The sequence below is a fragment of the Trichosurus vulpecula genome, chromosome 7 (genome assembly GCF_011100635.1).
Source record: "Trichosurus vulpecula isolate mTriVul1 chromosome 7, mTriVul1.pri, whole genome shotgun sequence".
Taxonomy (NCBI): domain Eukaryota; kingdom Metazoa; phylum Chordata; class Mammalia; order Diprotodontia; family Phalangeridae; genus Trichosurus; species Trichosurus vulpecula.
Window position 1 is genome coordinate 198,290,669 of NC_050579.1, and position 15,110 is coordinate 198,305,778.

Consider the following 15,110-nt stretch of genomic DNA (forward strand, 5'->3'; position numbering starts at 1 on the left):
GATGTGAGTAGAAAAAAGGGGATGGTTGGAAGAGATGTTTAGAAAATGCAATTGACAAGATTTAACAGCTCGTAAGTATGGGTAATGGAGTGAGATTGGAAGAATCAAGGATGGTTCCTATTTTGTAAAACTGGATTATGGGAAGACTTCAGATGCCGTCTATAGGGAAAAAAGAATTTAGGAGGAATTATAGAATAAGGATGAAAGATAATGAATTCTCCTATGTTGAATTTGACATGAATATGGGATATCCAGGTGGAGATGTCAAACAAGCAGTTAGAAAAATAGAAATGAAGCTCTGGAGAGAAACAGGGGCTAAGTAAATAAATTTGGGAGTCCTCTACATATAACTAGTTCAATCCATGGAAGGTGATAAGCTTGCCATGGGAAAGATTATAGAGGGGACAAGATAAGGCCTAAGGCCTAGGGCATAGTGTAATGGCAAGCAAAATGGGAATTTTTACTGTTCTTTGTTTGAATGGGGCAGGTAAAGCAGGATCTTTTTTGTCTTGGAGTGTTTCTCAGCACTAAGACAATTTAGAGTCATTGAATTGTGATACTGGTGGTTGAAGCTTTCCCACACTCTGGGTGTTAGTGATATCTCACACTCTAAATAGCAAGCCTTGAGCCCCCAGGGCCCTGAGAAGGGTATGTAAGATCTGAGGTTAGCGTTTTACTTTTGGGGGGTACACTTATTGAAAGTATATGGGTGACGAGACTGGGCAAGCCATTGAACCCGCCCCAACCCCAGCTTTGATAACCCATACAGATAGATGTTGGTGCTTCTCTGGTAACTATGAATTGTGATTTGAATCAGACAAGGTCTGTCAATGTTTGTAATTTCTGTATATATTTGCCTTGAAATTCAGGGGGCTGATCTTTTCCCCCTGAACTAAGTGAATGATATATGTATATTTAATTAAACTGAGATTGTTAACCCCTTAAAGTTGCTTTCTTTAGAAAAGTAGATCAAAGAATCTGTGTTAGCAGCCCTTCTGTGTGCTGGTTGTTGTTGGTCTTACATAGCAAGAGTAGCTGCCAGCCTCATTGTTGTTGCACATAGCTATACAAATGAATAGGATATGAATAATACAAAAGAATAAATATTTACTGAATACCTACTATGTGCCAGAAACTGTGCTAAGTACTAGGGATACAATTAATAAAAAGAAGAACAGTCTCTACCCTTAAGGAGCTTACAGTCTAATAGAGAGAGACAACATGCAAAAGAAGATAGGAAAATACCAGGGAAGGAGAGGAAGAAGTGGACATCAGTGGGGTTACCTGGTCCAGGGGCATTTTCAGAGGAGTAGATACAAAGAAGAATGATTTTAGAGTCCAATATATGTCCTCTTCAGAGGACTTTAGAACTCTACCTTCAAGCCTTCCAGAGGGGAAAGGAGGCAGTGGGAGGTGGTGCCAGTCAAGGCTTGAGTTAATAACATGGCGATGAGATTAGAAGTGATGAGCTTAACCTAGGAGGGGAATCTTGCAGAGCACCAGATTCAATGTAGAGAAAATGAACTTTCAAAGAAGACTCAGTAGAACCTTAGAGATAGAAAGAAATTTTACAGAGTGGGGTCATGAACATTCACAAAAAACTGAGTATCCAGCAGGAGGGGGTGGCCAATAGTGCCAAAAACTGCAGAGAGGTCAAGTAAGATGAAGACTGAGAAAAGGTCTTTGGATTTAACAGTTAGGTGACATAGTGGATAGCGCACTGGTTCTGGAGTTAGGAAGTCTGATTCAAATCCAGCCTGACACTTACTAGCTGTGTGACCCTGGGCAACTCACTTAACCCTGTTTACCTCAGTTCCTTATCTGCAAAATGAGCTGGAGAAGGAAATGGCAAAGCACTCCAATATCTTTACCAAGAAAGCCCCAAATGGGGTCACAAAGAGTTGGACATGAGTGAAACAAATGAACAACAACACACTATCTTAAATGCAGGTAATTGTTACTAAAATAACTAGAAGGATCTCATTATAATTGTCTCACTAGTAATGTTGCAAGAAGAAACACAAAGAGGAGCGAGGGAGAGAGAGAGACAGAGAGAGACAGAGAGAGAGACAGAGAGAAGGGAGGGAAGGAGGAAGGGAGAGAGAGAGAGAATTCCTTTGAGGTTTGCAAATCTCCCTAAATAATGAAAACGAGGCTCCATTGCAGTGAAAGATAGAAATACAGAGACAGAGGATAGAGAGACATACAGAAGAGAGAGACAGAGAAATACAAAGAGGCAGAAGGAGACAGAGATACAAATATATAGAGAGTTTAACAGATGCAGAAGGAAGAAACATCGAAGCTTTGGGGCAAAGGAGAGAGAAACACTTTGGTCTGACATGCCAAGCTGTGTTTACTAGTAATGAAGTTATTCAAGGACAAAGAATGTCACAGCTATCAGCCCTCAAATGGTCATTCTCTTTAAATTCAAATTCTCTTCAGTTCCTGTTTGATCTCTGAATTTTCAACTTCATCAGTCTCCACTACAGCTATAATTTTAATAATTATGTAAAACACAGAGCAATGGCCACTCATTAAGTGCTCTTTGGTTCTATTCCCAAGCCTATCCTATAGGCAAAAATGCACATTTCCTTTCTGGGTAATTTGTAGTTACCATGGAAAAATGTGAAATGCAACAATTTAAGAAGAAACCCATGACAGAAGTCATTGAAATGTTTATAGAATATAAACAGGTTAAAAATGTGCTAAGTCAGATGAACCCTCAGGCTACATTAAATACTATGCCCAGGAGTCTTCTCATACAGATCATATTGAAAACCTCAGGCTTTAATACACTCTCATGATTCTTATTACCATAATTTAATGATTTTATAAGAAGTCTTTAAAATTCTGAGTTTAATGTTTCACAATATAACTGCTTGCCATCAAATGAAATCACATTACATTAGAAAGCTACAGAATTGGCCCAACTGGGCCCATTTCAAAATATGCCTTATGAAATATCCCAGAGATAGGCAATGACTCCATTGTCATCAGCAATTCAGGTTTTTTAGCTGGGGATCTGTAAGAGGAAAGATGGATGACAATTTTCCTAATTTGGCTGCAGCAGAGATTCTACACTGACTGTTACCAGTTGGAGTTGGTGGTAGGCAAAAATTTTTCAGGCTTCCTCCCAATACCCCAAGGCAAGGGCATGCTTTAATTAGCCAAGTCCCAATGAAAACATAAAAGTCTAAATAAAGTTCTCTTGGTGATGTATCCTTTTCCCCACATTGTCATTGCAGTCTTTCTCTTGGCACCCAAAATCTCAACTCAAACAAAAAAAGTCCAAATAAAGTTCTCTTGGGGGTCTGTTCTCCCCACACTGTTCCAACCCCCACCCCTGCTTCCAAGTCCTGAGGGGTGACTGGGCAACAAAGCCAACAGGGTGGATTCCCTGGGGATCCAAGACACTTCCCCATTACCCTCCTCCCCCCACCACAGACAACTCTACCCCTCCCTCCTGGGTCCCAAAAAGTCCCAGGGAGGGCAGAAAAAAAGCACACTGAGCACCTTGCTGCAAAGTTTCCATCTTGTCCCAGGGCTGAATTCCATGCTCCTGGGTTCCTGATCATCCAGCTCCTGCTGGCTGCTCCTGGTGTCTGTCAGAATTCCAATGCAGGCAATTCCCTACCTTTGTGCTCACCTCACCAAAGTCAGCTCGAAGTCAGTTCATTGCTTTCCATCTCACCTTTCCAAAGTTCTCATGCAAGCAGTCTTCCACTCTGTCTGGGTCAATATGTCAGCAGCCACCATCTGCTTCTTCTCTTTCCTCACCAGATGCCCCCGCCAATTTTACACAACTGCCATTCTCCACTCCTGTTTCAAAACTCTACATACAATCGCAAGACTTTCACCCTTCCAACACAGTCCTCTGGAGCCAGGCTTATCAACTCAAGACCAAGCGCTCACTCTGGCCATCCCGACCTCCCCCAAGCCTCTGCTTGTTTTCCTCCCACAGCCTCTGCTCCAGCCTGTCTCCTCCGAAGTGCTAGTGGGGTAGGGAGGGAGAAGGAGAGGTTATCTCCCAGGATCCCTGCTCTGGGCTCCTGGGAAACCACTCTCATCACTGCCATTTGCCTGTTCTCTTTCAGGCCTTTGTTGCTCCTGGGACTCCACAGAACCATAGCCACCATAAGTACAAAGAGCAACCCAATAACTGGGAAACGTTCAACCATCTTCTCAGTACCCCCAAAACGCCATATTTCCTTTTAATCTGCAGATCCTGCTGACTATGCCATTTTGTAAAAAATAATGTGGTTAGCAGCTGTGGTGGCTGTGTAAAACCAACAGCAACCAGCACACAGAAGGTCTGCTAACACAGGTTCTTTTGATCTGCTTTATTAAGGAAAGTAATTTTAAGGGGTTAACAATCTCACTTTAATCAAACATACATGCATAAACTCACTTAATTCAGGAGGAAAAGCTAGCAACCTGAACTTCAGAGCAAATCCAAACAAATTACAAATAGAAACAATATAAACAGACCCAATCACAAATTCAGTTACCAGAGAAGAACCAATAGGTCTTGGTTTGCAAACCCAGGGATGGGGCAGTTACCACAGCTTGCCCAGAGTCACAGGCCACTCTTCCAGTCAGTGAGAGTCCTCAAAGGAAAAAATGCCAACCTCTGAGTTTATATACACTGTTCAGGGTCAAAGGGCATCACAACATGAGATTCAAACCCACATGGCCTAAAAGCTTCTGGCGTCACAAACATGTGACTCAATGCACATAAACTAGGCTTTCCCTTGAGGCAAGTAGATCATCAAAGACTCCTTATTTAATCAAAGAAACATAGGCCACACTGACCAAGGGCACTTGATTAAATAAGTGCTCCAAAAGAGAAAACATTAAAAAAAAGTCCCACCTTAATTACTGATACAAAAATAGATCCAAGAGAGATAATTTAAGAGTTATTGGACTACCTGAAAGCCATTATCAAAGAAAGAGGCTAAACAGCATTTTTTTAAAAAATTATCAAGGAAAACTGAAAGAAGCCACCAATCACCTCCTGAAAAAAGATCTCAAAATGAAAACTCCAAAGAATATTGTATCCAGATTCCAGAACTATCAAGTCAAGGAGAAACTACTGAAAGCAGCCAGAAACATTCAAATATTGAGATGCCACAGTCAGAATTACACAGGACTTGGCAGCTTCCACATTAAAGAATTGAAAGGCTTGGAATATGATATTCTGGAAGGTGAACGAACTTGGATTACAACAAAGAATCAACTACTTAGAAAAACTGAGCAAAATTTTCCAGGGGAAAAGATGGATATTCAATGAAATAGGGGACTTTCAAATTTTGCTGATGAAAAGACCAGAGCTGAACAGAAAATGTGACTTTCAAATACAAGACTCAAGAGAAGCATAAAAAGGTAAATAGTAAAGAAAAAAACATGTTGTTCAATAAGATTGAACTCTTTATATCCCTACAGAGAAAATGATTTTTGTAACTCTTGAGAACTGTATCTCTATTAGAGAAGTTAGAAAGAGTATATGTAGACAGAAAGTGTGGGTATAAATTGACTTTGACATAATGATATAAAAAAATTAAGGGACAAAAAAAGGAATGTACTGGGAGAAGAGGAAAGCAGGAGGTATAATAAGGTAAATTACATGACACAAAGAGGCACAAAAGACCTAACAGTAGAGGGGAAAAAGGGAAGAAGATGAGCACTGTTTGAAACTTACTCTAATTAGATTCGCTTCAAACAGGGAATAACATACACACTCACTTGGGTATAGAATTTTATTTTACCTTATAGGGAAGTAGGAGAGGAAAGAAAAGGGAAGGGAAAGCTGATAAAATAGAGGACAGGAATAGGAGGAGAAAACAAAAATAAAAGATGGGACCAATTGAGGGAGGTTGTGGTCAGAAGCAAAACACTGTCAAGGAGGGACAGGTGAAAGGAGAGAGAAAAGTATAAACAGGAGGAAACAGGATGAAGGCAAATACACAGTTAGTAATCATAACTGTGTATATGAATGGGATGTACCCTCCTATAAATTGGAAGCAGACAGAAGAGTGTATTAAAAACAGAATCCTACAATATGTTGTTTACAAGAAACACATCTGGAGCAGAGAGGTACACACAGAGTAAAGGTAAAAGGATGCATCAAAATATACTATGCTTCAGCTGAAGTGAAAAAAAAAAGCAGGAGTAGCAGCCTGATCTCAGACAAAGCAAAGGCAAAAATAGATCTAATTAAAAGATATAAGGAAGGAAACTACATCTTGCTAAAAGGTACCATAGACCATGAAATAATATAAATACTAAACATATATACCCCAAATGTTATAGTATTCAAATGCTTAGAGGAGAAGTTAAATGAGTTATAGGAAGAAATAGACAGCAAAACTATACTAGTGGGGGACCTCCACCTCCACCTCTCTGAACCAGATAAACCTAACCATAAAATAAATAAGAAAATGGTAAGGAGGTGATTACAATTTTAGAAAAGTTAGATATGGTTGACCTCTGGAGAAAACTTGAACAGAGATAGAAAGTAATATACCCTTTTCTCTGAAGTACATGGCACCTACACAAGAAAGTTACCATGTATTGGGGTATAAAATCCTCACAATCAAATACAGAAAGGAAGAAATATTAAATGCATGCTTTTCAGATTATGATGAATTAAAATTGCATGTAATGAAGGTCCATAGAAAGATAGACTAAATATTAATTGGAATATAAATAATCCAAACGTGAAGAAAGAGTGAGTCAAACAACAAATCAGAAACAATCAATTTCAACAGAGAGAAAAACAATAATGACACAGCATGCCAAAATTTATGGGATGCAGTCAAAGACATTCTTAAGGGAAATTTTATATCTCTAAATGCTTAAATGAATAAAAAGAGAGAAAAAGGAGATCAATGAATTCAGCATGCAACTAAAAAGCTAGAAAAAGAAAAAATTAAAATCTCCAATTGAATACCAAATTAGAAATTCTGAAAATCAAAGGAGAGGTTAATAAAATTTAAATGAAGAAAACTATTGAACTAATAAAGAAAACTAAAAGCTTTTTATGAAAACAGCAATAAAATATATAATCTTTGGTTAATTTGATGCATTGTATTGAAAACTGCCCATCTTTTCTTTGCTCCCTTGTAGGTTTTCTTTTGTTCTCTGCTGTGTACTTTATTTTGTTCTTTCCCCTCCTTTGCTCTTCTTCCTTCTCCCCCAGCAACAATTAAACTATATTTATGTATTGATATATACATACATGTATGCATATATACACATACATGAATATATGGACATATACTTTCCCTAAGAAATTCAACTCTTAATATTTGGTTTTATGTTTGTGTGTATCTCATTTCCTATCTCTCCTGATTCCTCTACTTTACTTCTACCTGCTGCTTTGACCTCCTATTACTTAGACTACCCTGCCCCAAATGATCCCTCCCTTATCCTTCAAGGATCGTTTTCTTATCCTCCCATTCCCATTAATCTAAACACCCTTCTATCTCTTCATTTAACCCATTCCTTCACTGTCCCCTCTAAAGATCTCTCCCTTATCCTCTCCCATCTCCCTAACCAATTAACATTTTCTTTCTTTCTAAATTTAGAAGACTTGTATACTCTTCTTCAACCCATTCCCAGTGAAAGTATGTTTCCAGAATTAACAGCCCTCCTTCCTCATCTAATTCTTCCTCCCAAATCTCATTTGTGTAAGATAATTACTCATTTCAGCTGTTCCTGGTTTTACGTTTTGAAGTCATACCATGCTCTGGTCTACTACAATCTTTCTTATGAACTACCCAATTAATAATAACAATCTTAGATATATGTTTTACATTTTACATGCATAAGAGGTAAACAGTCTGTCCTTATTGAGTCCCTTCTAATTGGCCTTTGGTAGGTACCTTATGTTTCTTTTGGCTCTTGTGTGTCAAATCTTCTATTAATTGCAGGGTTTTTTTAATAAAAAAAAAGTCTGACAATCCATTGAAAGTCTGATAATCCATTAAATTTCCATTTTTTTTTCATTCAGAATAATGCTTAGCTTTGCTGGGAATGATATTCAATATATAGTGTTCCAAGACTTGAAGTCTTTTAGTGTTGCCACTGCTAGGTCTTGTGTGATTCTAACTGTGGCACTACCATATGTAAATTTTTTTTTTCTTATTGCTCATAATATTTTGTCCTTGAGCTAGGGGTTTTGGAATTTGACTATAATATTCCTATGGGTTTTTCTCATAGGATCTCTTTCAGGTGGTGATTGCTGGATTTTTTCTATTTCTACTTTCTCCACTTGTTCTAATGCTTCAGGATAATTTTCTTTAATTATTTCTTGTATTATTATATCAAGATTCTTTTTCTGATCATAGCTTTCAGGCAATCCAATTATTTATTTATTTTTCTCTTCTTGATCTGTCCTCCAGGTCAGTTGTTTTCTTATGAAGTGTTTCACATTCTCTTCTATTTTTCTATTCTTTATATTTTGTTTTATTATTTCTTGATCTCTTATAACTTCCCTGGCTTTACCTTGACCAATTCTGATTTTCAAGGAATCATTTTATTCATTAAGATTCTGGATCTCCTTTTCTAATTGACTGGCTTTCTTTTCATAATCTCCTTGTTTTTCTTGGAGTTTTTTTTTTGTTTTTCTTCAAACTCTCTCATTTGTTTTTTAAAATCTTTTTAAAGTTCTATGAATTATTTTTGGGCAGGTGACTATTTTAGGTGACTCTTTGGAGGGTAGAAAAGGGTTTCTTTGCTTCAGTATCCTTCTCTGAAGATGAATCCCAGTCTTCTCTATTCTCATAGTTGAATTGGTGTAGGATGGTTGGATTCTTTCTCCTTTGCCTGTGCATTTTTAATAGCTTAATTTTTGTAATCACCTCTATTCCTGGGGTATGGGGGCTGGTGCTTCTGGCCTCAGATCCTCCTTCAGTTCTCCTCTCTGACCTTGATCCCAAACCAAAACTTCCAGCCTCCTGTAAGTGCCCACAGCTAGTGGTGTCCCCACCCCATTGTTTCTGCATTCACAGGGCTTGTCCTAGCTCCTTCTTACCCCACCACCTGTCTCTGCAGCCCAGATGGGTTTGGTGTTCCTTGTTAGCAGAGGTTCCCTCTATCTTCCTGGGTTCAGCCCAATTCCCTTCACTGTCCCAAGAGGAAAAGTCCCTGTGGCCAGGGCTGAAGCAGCCTTCCAACCCAGCTAACCCGAGAGCTTGCCACTTGTGGTTCAAGGGGACCTAGCCTGGAGGTGTTTACTCTTCACAAATCTAGTCCTGGGATTTTTCTTCAGAACTTTTCTGATTGTCCCAGGAGACCCCTGTTGTGCCCCTATTATTATTTATTTTTACTGCTCTATGTTCACCCTGAGGTGCTACTTCATCTCTTCTGTGGGGGAAAATCTCGAGAGCTTGGAATTTTCTGACCTCCTTTGCCATCTTCCCAGAATGCTCTTCAAGAAACGAGCTCTTTAAACATGAAGAAGGAATAGGCTTCCCCCAAAGATCATATCTAAAGTCAGAGTAGTAGAAAGGGTTCCTGTGAATAGTATAATATTGAAAAATTGTTTCCAAAGTAATGTTGGGTTTTTTTGACATAAAATGTGTTCATGGAAAAAAAATTGAGGAAATTGTGAAGCAAAATAGAGGAAGTAAAGATGATTTTCATGCCCAAAACCTACCAGACCTGTGTAATTTTAGTATATTAGTATTTAATATTTTAGCAGGGAAAATAATTCTAGTAAGAAAATGTTCTCATGAAAACAGAATTAAGAGTTTAGGGAATACCAGACTTCTATAAAAATGACTTTAAGAAATGTTGACTTAAAGGATAGTCCATCTTCCCTTTATTATTCCTATTCCATGAGCCTAATGCTTTGCATCTCACACATTTGCTTCAGCATACATATTATAGTGCTGTATGTCATGACTAATCTCAGTCTCATGCTCTTTATTCCTAGCAACAAACCATTTAGTATTTTATTTGATCCTTGTAAAATATTTTCATTCCATCATACATCACTTGTAATACTCAAGTAATGTCCCATAGGTGCCAAGATAAGTCCTTTCACACTGACTGAAGACTTAATTTAAAGTTCATCCAACATCTGCAAATCTTTTTTTATAGCCACAAGCAATTTTTAATGATATTTCAACATAAAATCTAATTGATATGCCTTTACCTTCTACATGTATGCTCTTATTTCAATATATAATATATAAGTACATATTTTTATATACACATGCATACATACATGCATTTCAAATTGTTTTAAATCTTTATCTTGTTTCTCTTATTTCAAATGTATTTGAAATGTATTTCTTCTTTCAAACATAAAACATACACATATATATGTTTGAAATAAGCGTATGTATGTACCTTCTATACTCACTCACATATATATAGATACATACCTTGTATATTTACATTCATGTCATATATATGAACATCTATAGAATATACATGTTTATTATATATACATATATAGTTAAAGTAAGATCATAAATATAGGTGTGTTTAATTTGTTTATTTCTAAACTATATATCAGAGCATGTTTAAAAAAATCAAAAAGCCATTTTCTTTGTTTTTGCATTTCTTCCTACTTGCATATCAGAATTCATTCTAGCATTGTTTTTTTGTGTCATGTGTGATTTTCCTTCACTCATTTTTTATTCCATTTTTCCAGTCTTCTCTTTTTATTTTATTATAAGACAATAAAGTAGAACCCAGTCTCTGCTTGCATGACTTGGATAAAACTGATGTTATTTCCTCCATGCCACACTCACTTCTATGCTTATAATTTCTCCTGTCCCCAATCTCAAACCTAAATTATTACAAATAGTAAGATCCTCTTTCATCTTCCTTTCCCTTCCATTTTTGTATTGCCCTATTTTTCTGGTGATTCTAAAGAAGGTACATTTGTATATAGGATTATATTATATTTAGAGCCAGAAGAGATGTAATAGACCAGTAAATCTAAACCTTCAGTTTTCATATAAGGAAATTGAAGCCCAAAAATGTTTACTAACTTATGTAAAATTGATGTTTAAGGCCAGTGTCTCTGATTGAAGAGTCAACATTCTTTTCATAAGACTACACTGCCTTGTTAGTTATCTTTCTCTATTTGACTACTTCAAGTATTTTTTTTTCATTTTCCCACATGCTTTGTACTTCAGCAATCACATTTCTGAGTGTATCAAACTTGGAGATTCTTTCAGGGCATTACCTATGAATTTTATTTATTTTTACTGCTCACTTTTCTATATTTCTGTGCATTTCTGTCTATGATTTATTGAGAAATGGCATCAAATTGTGTGTTTTCTCTTGCTTTTCAAGGAGCCTAGTGATTCTTAAATATTGGTTTTCATAGTAAATATCTCACATGTTTTCCTAATATTTTGTTTTTTCTTCTTTGCTTTCATCAATCATATTGTACTGTTGAATTTCTTAGCTATTTCCTATATTCTGTCTTTCAGCCTGTCCATAATTTAATATTTTCCAACTTCTAAGTTGTCTAAGTTCCAATTTTTTTTTCCTCAAGACATGTATTTTCACTCCTTATCTTTTAATATCTTTTTTTTCTCTTCATATCTTTTTAAAAACTATCAATCCACTCTTTACTATGTTAGGTGATACACACACACACACACACACACACACAACATTTCCTTAGTTTTGCCATTTGTGATGACTGTGAATAGCCCTCAACCACCACTATTGTCATAACCATCATTATTTCTTCCAAATTAGAGATTGCTTTTCCTGTCTTCTCAATTATTAGAAGCACTGCCATGTCAATCCCTTAGCCCAGGGCTTGAGGAGGGTAGAGAGCTCCTAGTAGTCCCACAGAAATATTGACTATGGTGTGAACTATGGGATCTAGCAACCTTTGATAATAATAGCTCCAAGGTTTTCCCCCTGCCATATGCTCCTGATGGCAAAAGGTTTCTTCTTGTCCTTTTCCATTCCCTGAAATACTTGGGAGAGTGGAAGTCAAGTTAAGATGAAAGTGGCTTTGCTCTTTTCATGCCTGGAGGGGGTAGAAGCAGAGTGCTCAGAATGATTTCCTACCTTTTAATGGAGCTAAAGTATAACAGATTTTGTTCCAGCCCCTATAGCTATAAATGAATCTAGCTATAAATGAATCTAGAGATTTGATTTGTGTGTTTCAAGTGTAAACAAAAAACTTGTAAACAAAAAAAAAAGAACCTTGCAAACTAAATATTGTCAGCTTTTGCTTTCTAACTCATTCTGCTATCCTATCCTGTTTTATGAGTAAGGTTTTTCCATTTCCATTCATAGTTTTAATTGTTAGTTCCACATTTTTCCTTTATTCCTTTTGTCTTATTATTTCTGTCTTTGCTACCACATCTCTCTGTAGTTACACAAGAATGAATTTGCCTGACACTTGTGATCTTGCAAGTGAAATGATCTGTTTTCCACAGTTTTATCTCATCTCTTTTTCTTACTTTATCCTAATCTCAAGTGTTTTTTTTCTTTTATCCCTTTCTTTTAATCCTCCCTTACATTCTTAATATTAAAATTTTGGTTTTATTTGCTTACAATTATTCTCTTATCTATCCTGTCTTCCCTCTTAGAACCTTTTCCCCACACCTTGTTTCTGTCCATTCCTATTTCCCTCTGAGTTTAATGTATTTCCATCCCAATATATCTATGTTTGTGTGGAGTGGGGCAGGGTGGGGGTTGTACATATGTTCAATAATCCTTTACTGATTTAAATTTTCTTCCATGGCTCTATTCTCTTCATCTTGTGAACCTCTATTATACAATAATAGCTTTTTTCTCTTTTTCTCCCTTCTTTTATTCCTTTTCTCTTCTATTCTTTACTTCTCTTAATACCATTAAAACAGAATTAGACCACATTATTTTTTTTCCTTTTTAACTGAAAGATATTAGAGTTTTGAGAAGACACTCCTGGTCAGCATTAATATGTAAAAAAACCCTTTTAATTATAAAAATGTGTATTTTACCATTTACATGTGTGATGTTCCAGCATTTCTATTTTCAAATGTCTACTTATTTTTTTAAAAATCAAGAATGTTTGGAAATGCTCAATTCCATTAAATATCCATTTTTCTTCCTCTCCAGGATTTTTCTTTGTTTTGTCAGAATGGTTTTCTTTGGTTTTAAACCTTTTAATCTACTTTTTAACACAGCATACCCCGAGTCCCATTGTCCTTTATAGTGGCAGCTACTAAGTCTTTAGTAATCATTATTGTGCCTTTTTGCTATTTTAACTGTTTTTCGGTTGTTGAAATGTTTTATCTTTTAATCAGATCCTCTACTTTTAGATTCTGATGTTTCTGGGAGTTTTCTTTTGAGGGTTTCTTTCTAGAGGTGATAGGTATGTTTCTTTCCACTTTCATTTTCTTCTCTGATTTTTATTTATGATTTCCCAAAATGTGGTGTCAAGATTTTTTTCCTGATCATAGTTTTCTGATGATCCAGTAATTCTTTGATTATGTCGCCTTGACCTGTCCTCCAGAAAATAATTGTGTGGTTCTCTAGAAATGTCATGCCAATTTTTTTTCCTTCTGTACTCTACCTTTATTCATCTCAGTTTACTTTTTTTCTACATTTTATCTATCTAAATTTATCTTTCTCTTTCTGTCACTCTCAGTGTCTGTCTATGTCACTTTGTCTCTGTCTCTCTATATCTGCATTTATGTTTCTTTCTCTCTATATGTCCTTCTATGTCTCTCCCTGTCTTTCTCTTTCCCAGCCCAAACAGAGCTGAAGCTGATACAGAACACAAGTAGTTCCCAGCTGTTTCCTTTCCCCCTCATCTTGAATGAGGTGGAAGTTTTGCAATAATAGTGTTCTGATCTCTTATCTCTTCCCATATTCCATAATCTCCATAATCCTGAATAAGGAATAGAAGCTGAAACAAGGGAAAAGTGGCCTCTTGGCCCTTCCTTTTCTCTTCAATCTTGCCTGGGTTAGAATCCAAGCTACAAAAGTGATCTAAGCACCTTAGTCAATCAATTAGTGAGCGTTTATTTAGAACCAGAAGATACAAGATACTGTGATACATGCTGCAGCTATGAATATATGCTGTCAAGTGCTTTAAATTATGTGAAAAGACAACATGTTCACATATAAATACAAGATAAATTCAGGGGAAAGCACTCTTAAATGGGAATGTCAGAAAAGGTCTAATGAAAGATGTGGCATTTGAGGTGAGCTTTGAGGGGAAACTAGGGTTTGTAAGTAGTAGAAATAAGGAAGGATGAAAGCATTATTTCAGATTAAGCTGCAGTAAACATAAACAAGACAGAAAGATATAACCAGGAAAATTACATTATGCTCAAAGGCACTATGATATCAATATTTAGTATACAGGGTGTTTTAAAAGTCTTAGCGCATTTAGTTTGTTCTACAATTTAATATAATTCAGGTTTTTGACTACTTTCTAGCTTACTAGTTCCTATAAGACATATTACAAACATGCCAGAAAGAAAGTGAACAAAATGCACAGACTTATAGAAAGTTAGAATTAGCAAAAGAAAAAAAAACCATGAAATTGTTTAGTCCAAACTTCACATTTATATTCAACAAATTTTATTAACACTTTGTATTTTTCCTTTACCTGTTTCCTAATGTGTGACCCCCAAACTCCCAGAGGGTCATGCCTTAGAAGAATGAAGAATACACACACAAACAGACACACACAAACACACACACACACACAATGTAAGTATGTATATAGTTAACAAAAACTACCCAAGACACCAACAAAACCTGATATTTTAAGCAATGTTCCATGCACACAGTCCTATGTATCTGCAAAGAAGAGCAGTAGGAGGTGCCTTCTCATAATATTTATTTAGGGTGGTCAAGCTTGGTCGTTGAAGTTTTTCAATTGATTGGCTATTGCTCTTTCCCCCTGCTGCCCTTTCTCCTTCCCCTAAAGTCACTGTACAGCATTGTTTTCCCACTTCTCCTTACTTCACTGTACCAGTTTATGTGTTTCTCGAACTTTTCTGTATTTATCATATTTATCTTTTCTTACAGCATAGTCATGTTCCAGTGTATTCATTTTCCATAACTTGTTTAGTCATTTCCCAAAGTACAATAATTTTGTTTCCTGTTCTTTGCTCCTACAAAGAGTG